We start from the raw sequence: 6,758 nt of genomic DNA on the forward strand, positions 1-6,758 counted from the left end.
CCAGTAAAAATGAGTTAAAAGAACACATTATAGCTATTTTAATATTAGTCAAAATATAATTTAAGATGAAATTCTTAGGGATCAAAGAGAGAGATTATTTACTATAAGATAGAAAATTGAGCAAGCTCCAAACTGATCTGGAATATAACTGCATCCAACTATGTAGTCTTAAATAAATAAAGGAAAACTGATACAAATTAATCAACTTGTGACTGAATACTTTAATAGCCCCTTTCCAGAGTAGATTAGATAGATCATGCAAAGAAAAAAGAAAAAAGACTTAACACAATTTATAGATATATAATTTAAATATATATATTACTTAAATATATATATATATATATACATTTTTACCCAGCACACACCAAATATTCACAGTAATTGACTATGAATTAGGCAAGAAAGACTCAAAAAATTCTAGAGAATCAATGTTATATAGATTATATTTTCTGATCATAATGCAATAAAATTAGAAAGTAAAAACAAAATGAAGTTCAGACTGAAAAGTCAAAATAGTTATATCCAGTTCCAAGAGATTAATTCAATTCAACAGACATTTATTAAGCATCTATTAACTTGCAGTCCTTGGATACCCACAGGGTACCCAATAACGCCCATTGAGATACAGGAAAAATATAATAACTTATTTACATTTTTCTCATACTTTTTTAAAAAATCTGTTTGTGGGGTGCCTGGGTGGCTCAGTCATTAAGTGTCTGCCTTCGGCTCAGGTCATGATCCCAGGGTCCTGGGATTGAGCCCCGCATGGGGCTCCCTGCTCCGCGGGAAGCCTGCTTCTCCCTCTCCCACTCCCTCTGCTTGTGTTCCCTCTCTCGCTGTGTCTCTCTGTCAAAATAAATAAAATCTTTAAAAAAAAAATCTGTTTGCATATATTTTATAATGTACATAATTAATGTATTGGTATAATACTTCAAGTATATAAAGCATAAAAGTAGTAATACATGTTATATATTTTTATTAGTTCCCTAGGGCTGCCATAACAAACTACCATAAACTGGAAAGTCTAAAACAACAGAAATTTATTCTCTCAAATTCTGAAGGCTAATGTCCCAAATCAAGGTGTTGGCAGGACCATGCTCCCACAGGCCATAGGGAAGAATCCTTCCCTACATCTTCCTGCCTTCAGTGATTGCCAGCAACACTAGGTGTTGCTTGGCTCCCATCTACAACATTCTAATCTTTGTCTCATCTTCACATCACCTTTTCCCCTCCGTGTGTGTGTGTGTGTGTGTGTGTGTGTGTGTGTGTGTGTGTCTATGTCCCCCAGGCTTCCTCTACTTGTAAAGGAAGCAGTCATTGGATTTAGGGCCCACCCTAATCCAGTAGGAACTCATCTTAATGTGATTACATTTACAAAAACCCTATTTCCAAATAAGGTTACAGTCACAGGTACTAGGTGTTTGGACTTTTTCTGGGGACACAAGTCAACTCACAACCTTTTTTTAAGGTTCTAAGGTAGCACGAAGGAAAAGGGATCATATCCAGGTGAAAGCCTTTGTTAAAGAGGTGAGGTTTGTCTTGAGCACTAAATACCATTTCATCCAAAGAGATGAACACTCTGTAGAATGCATTCCTGGCACAGATACAGAGCCCAGGGAAGAGTCAGGAATATTGAATCTAGTTTGGTTTAGAGTTATGGATAGAAAAATAAGATGAGATCACATTGCAGAATCCCTTGGAAACCAGAAGGAAGATTTTATTTTGTTGTTGCTTTTGTTTTCTGGGTTTGTTTGTTTTTTTCTTTATTGGTGACAATAGAGAGCCACCGAATGTTTTTGAGAATCTTATTCTGGTAGTAGTGTGTATACAGGGTTGGAAAGATGGATAGGCAGGAGATACAGGGAAATGTTATTTAAATACCTAGGCCAAGGAGAAATAAAGACCTAAAGCCTCAATATCTATGAGAATAGGAAGGACGAAACTGATTTGGGGACTATTACCAATGTAGAAGAAATAACCTGGCAAGTGATTGTATTGATGGACAAGTGGGGCTTGAGTAATCAGGAGGCCAATAAAAATGGTCATGAAAATAGAGGAATCAAAAGGAAGATAGAAATTGTTTTTGTAAGAGTTTAAGGTTGGAGCACCTCGGTGGCTCAGTTGGTTAAGTGTCCAACTCTTGATTTCAGCTCAGGTCATGATCTCAAGGTCATGAGATCAAGCCCTACATCAGGATCCATTCTGGGCATGGAGTCTGCATGAGATTCTCTCTTTCCCTCTCCTTCTGCCCCTCCCCCCATTTATACTCTGTCTCTCTCAAATAAATAAGTAAATCTTTTTTTTTTTTAAGAGTCTGAGGTTGAAATTCTGATGTATTTAGATTTAGGACTGCCAAACAAGGATGTCAGACAGAAAAATGGAGAAGGTTTTGAATGCCCATATGACATCCAGGTTAGAGGTATAATTTGGGGAGTCATCTGCCTAAATCAAGGTGACAACTAAAGCTCTACAAGTCTATTTGCTTTCAAGGAAGAAAGTAGCAAAGAAAGCAGAGATGGGGTGGGTTGGAGTTGGAGGTCTTGATTTAACTGCTTATTTTTTGAGTTATCTTCCATATCCTCCAACAGATTTTACAAATGCAATTGCTGAGGATGAGTTTGTAGAAAAATAGGCCTCTCCTCTGCAATATACTGCTTTTCGCCTTCTCATATGCTCACTTTTTAATTCTTTGCCTATTAGGCCAGCTAATGTCAAGCTAATTAAAGTGGGTGGCCACAGAGAATTCTGTGGTAGATCCAAATTTTGAATAAATACCTTTAAAGATTCAGACACACACACACACAAACACAAATATAGCAAGCATTGTATTAGTAGCTGGGATGTATGAGGGACCCTGAGCTTTCAGGAATCTAGTTTAATGAGGACGCTTTCGGTCATGTAGGGGAGAAATGTTAAAAGCAGAACTGAAGGGGTTTGATGAGTGGATGGGTAGCCAGTTCTCATTATTTAGATAATGATTAGACATTTTTCTTTTAATGAGTTTGGTGGTAAGGCAAAAGTAAGGAGGGGGGAAACCAGCAGTAGCTTGTAGGTTGAGCAGGATAAAAGAAAAAATAATGTTTTTAATGATGAGAGGAATGTAGGCATGATTACTCAGAATAAAGGGGCCCAGGAGAAAGGGAGTTGGAAATTCATATGACAGAGAGGATAACTGGAAGTGTGGAGTCAGAAGTAGGCACAATAAGATGGGGCTGGAGCACCAGCCCAACGCTGAGTCTCAGTCTTCTTTCTGAAGAGGAAGAGAAAGTGTAGAAGATAATTTGAGGGTGAAGGAAGACAGTTGAAGTAGCAGACATTGGATAGCCAATTAATAATACAGCTGGACTTCAAAAATAAGGAATCTTTAACATGCGAGTAAAAATATCAAGGGGAAAAGAATCAGACTGGGTCTCAGACTTTGCCACAAAAGTTTTGCCCCAAAATCCTTGAAGAAAGGGAGCATGACCCAAGAATTATATACCCACTCAAGCTGTCTTTCATATATAATGACATAACTACTTTGGAACATGCAAAGAACTCAGGGACTATAGTCCCAGATACTGCATAAAATGAATTAAGAAGTGGTTGCAGAAGAGAAGCGAATGAAAACTGTGTTTGAAAAGCAACTGACACATAAGTGAATATTTATACTATACCTAAGATACATTTAGAGATAAAACCAACTTTGTTCCCTGGCTCAGAAAATTACATGTGAAAAAATTTACTTCTTTGGGAAAGATGAGTTCCAAACCAATTTTTAAGTAAAACTTGCTAAACAAATTCACTCTGAGATTGGAGACTGCATGGCTGTAAAACCAAAAATAGTTTGTAATATTATTGAGTTAATATGTAATTGATACAATATATTACTCCAATTTCCAACCTTACTCTTAGCAAGGGAATGAATGATTATAACAATATAAAAGTTTGACTTAAATAAGACTATGTTGAAATTTGCCTTTAAAAAAAATTTTTTTAAGCTTTCTAGTCCCTTCTGTGTTTCAGGAAGTTTCTACCTTATGAGTTTTTCTGAGAGGCAAAGTCACCTCCCAATGAGTGCGGGAAACACCAGGGCTCTCCTGGAGATAGCTTGAGCCCCTAGCCAAGGCTTGAGCCATCAAATGTAACCACTCAAGACTGAATGGGGATTTAAAGATGAAAAGATATGCCTACTGGAAGTTTTTGTGGTGGGTAACATCAAAGACAAGAGCTGCATTGCCTTTCCAGGGAACCCCCACTCTCCAGGGCTGGGGCAGCAGGGACCCAACCCATCAGATTGTTTAGTGGTGACAGTACCAGTGTCCCCACCTGACCCATTGCAGGTCTCAACCGCAGTGAGACAGTGGCCATGGTCTTAATTCTGACCTCCTGTCCAACTACCCTTTTATCTGCCACCGCAGACCCTGGATATTCACAGACAGGTCTGTGGAATACATGCATATACATATAGCATAGGAGGAAAATTCTAGAATTCAAATATCATATTTCATTTAACACAACTTTCCAGTTGTATTTCCCGTTATTACCACGCTCTGCAGGCTAGATGACTTATCACCTGTACTTGACCCTTTCACGTTCCTTATATTCCTTCCCTGGGATGACATTTCTCTTTCTCTCCAATGACTTCAGCTTTCTGAAGACTAAAACCAAACCAAAAGAGCCAACTGCTTCCGTGTCCATGACTGCACAGGCGTATCAGGAGAGAAGCCCATTTTGTAATTCTAATGGGTGGTAGCTTCCTGCTGGTTCCTAGGTGCTGAGAACACTGACCATCTCTCAGAGAGCAAGGAGGGTCGGCTTATGACCTGAACTGAGTATACTTGTCCCCTACCTAGAGATGAAGGGGAGAGGACATCCTTCCATCTAATTGTGCGAGTCTCTCCCTAAGGTGGTTTCCTACTACTTTTCTCTCTTTCTCATGGTGATTCCCTCTCCAAAGTGTCACTCCTAAATAAGAACCTTGTACTTCATTAGTTGATGCACTGCCTACTGGAATGAGCAAAAGAGTTAGCTTTTTTTTCAAACAACTACATTTTTCATTGCTGTTTATGTGTCTTCTTGTACACAAAAGAGGACCCACATTAGATGGTGCTCCAGAGCCCATTTCAACTAGCTAAACAGACCTCTTGCTACACTCCTCAAGCTCCCACTTAAATGCCAGGCCCTCCTTACTGTATTTCCTAAATCCTCTCCTGCCCATTTCATATCCTTACTATATTCAACTCCTTCCTTTATGTTGCTATATCAGTTCATGCTTCTCTTATTTTTTTTAAAGATTTTATTTATTTATTTGAGAGAGAGAATGAGAGAGAGAGAGCACATTAGACAGGGGAGTGTCAGAGGGAGAAGCAGACTCCCCGCTGAGCAGGGAGCCAGATGCAGGACTCGATCCTGGGACTCCAGGATCATGACCTGAGCCAAAGGCAGTCGCTTAACCAACTGAGCCACCCAGGCGCCCAGTTCATGCTTCTCTTAAAGCAATCACACTTACAATCAGATGCAATGACAAATGATGTGTTCTTTTACATCTTTCCTAGTCTTTCCTCTTTCCTATACTTTAAGTTCCCGGAAGAAACTAACAATCAAAGATGTTCACAAATTCGGTCATTCAGCAATCACTAATGGAGTGTTTGCTTGTTCAGGCACTGCACTTGGCTTTGATCATCCAAAGATGAAAGCAACAGATTCTGACCTCAAGGAATTCAAAATCTAGTGGGAGAGAGAGATGGAAGCATCACAAGGCATTATTGTCTGTTTAGGCAAAAAAGAAACATGCAAGTTATGGGATCTCCAAGGATCCCATACCAGATGGCTTTGGAGAGCAAAAAACCTGCAAAAAACTTCCTAACGAGATAGGACTTGAAGTTGTTCCTAAAGCATGAGAATATCAAAATGGTGGGAGGAATAGAAAAAGACTTTCCAGGTAGAGGAATAGTGTGAGCAAAAGCAGAAAAGCACAAAGTGATCAGTGTGTGCAGAACCCAAGGATTTCAGTGTCCCTCAAGTGTGAAATACAGAGGTGAGGCTTGAAGGGGTTTGGGGGCCAGATTGCAGAGGGACACATATAGCATGTTAAAGAGCTTGGGATTCATTTGGAAGGTGCTGAAAATCCAGTGAAGAATGAAGTGGTTTCATATTTTGGATAGATCACTCCATTGCCTTTGCAAAAGATGGATTTGAGAGGGAAAATGCCAAAGGCTGGTAAAATGATTAGGGGGCTGGTACAATACTGCCCACCACAGAGTATCTGTTCTAGAATAGGGGTTGTAAGATTAAGAGAGGACATGATGGCTTGAAGAAACAATTATATAGTAACAAATTGATTGGGTTTGGAGATTTATTTTCTGTGGGAAATTAAGAGGGAGGGAGGAGTCAAGGCTGCTCCCACGTTTTGTTGCCTAGGAGAGACTGTCAACCTAGAGGAAACACAAGGAGCCAATGAAGATGAGGATGTCAGTATGGAACCAGTTGAGTTCAACTGTAGTGGAGTTGATAACTAGCTGGAAGTTAGATCATTAGCTCCACCCTGACTTAGTAAATGACTGAACTTCAGGAGAAAATTTTGTGCTAGACAGAACTGGGATTCACCAGCATCCAGCAGGTGGTTGTACACAAGAGAATGGGCATTACCGTAGAGAGATAATGAGAGGAGAAAAAACACCAGGTTGGCACTAGAACAAGGTATACCAGCTGCAACGATGGGCAGGAAACAAAGCCTTCCACAGGACATGGAGACAAAGTGGTCAGAGATGCATGAG

Source organism: Neomonachus schauinslandi, chromosome 8, assembly GCF_002201575.2.
Source record: "Neomonachus schauinslandi chromosome 8, ASM220157v2, whole genome shotgun sequence".
NCBI classification, from domain to species: domain Eukaryota; kingdom Metazoa; phylum Chordata; class Mammalia; order Carnivora; family Phocidae; genus Neomonachus; species Neomonachus schauinslandi.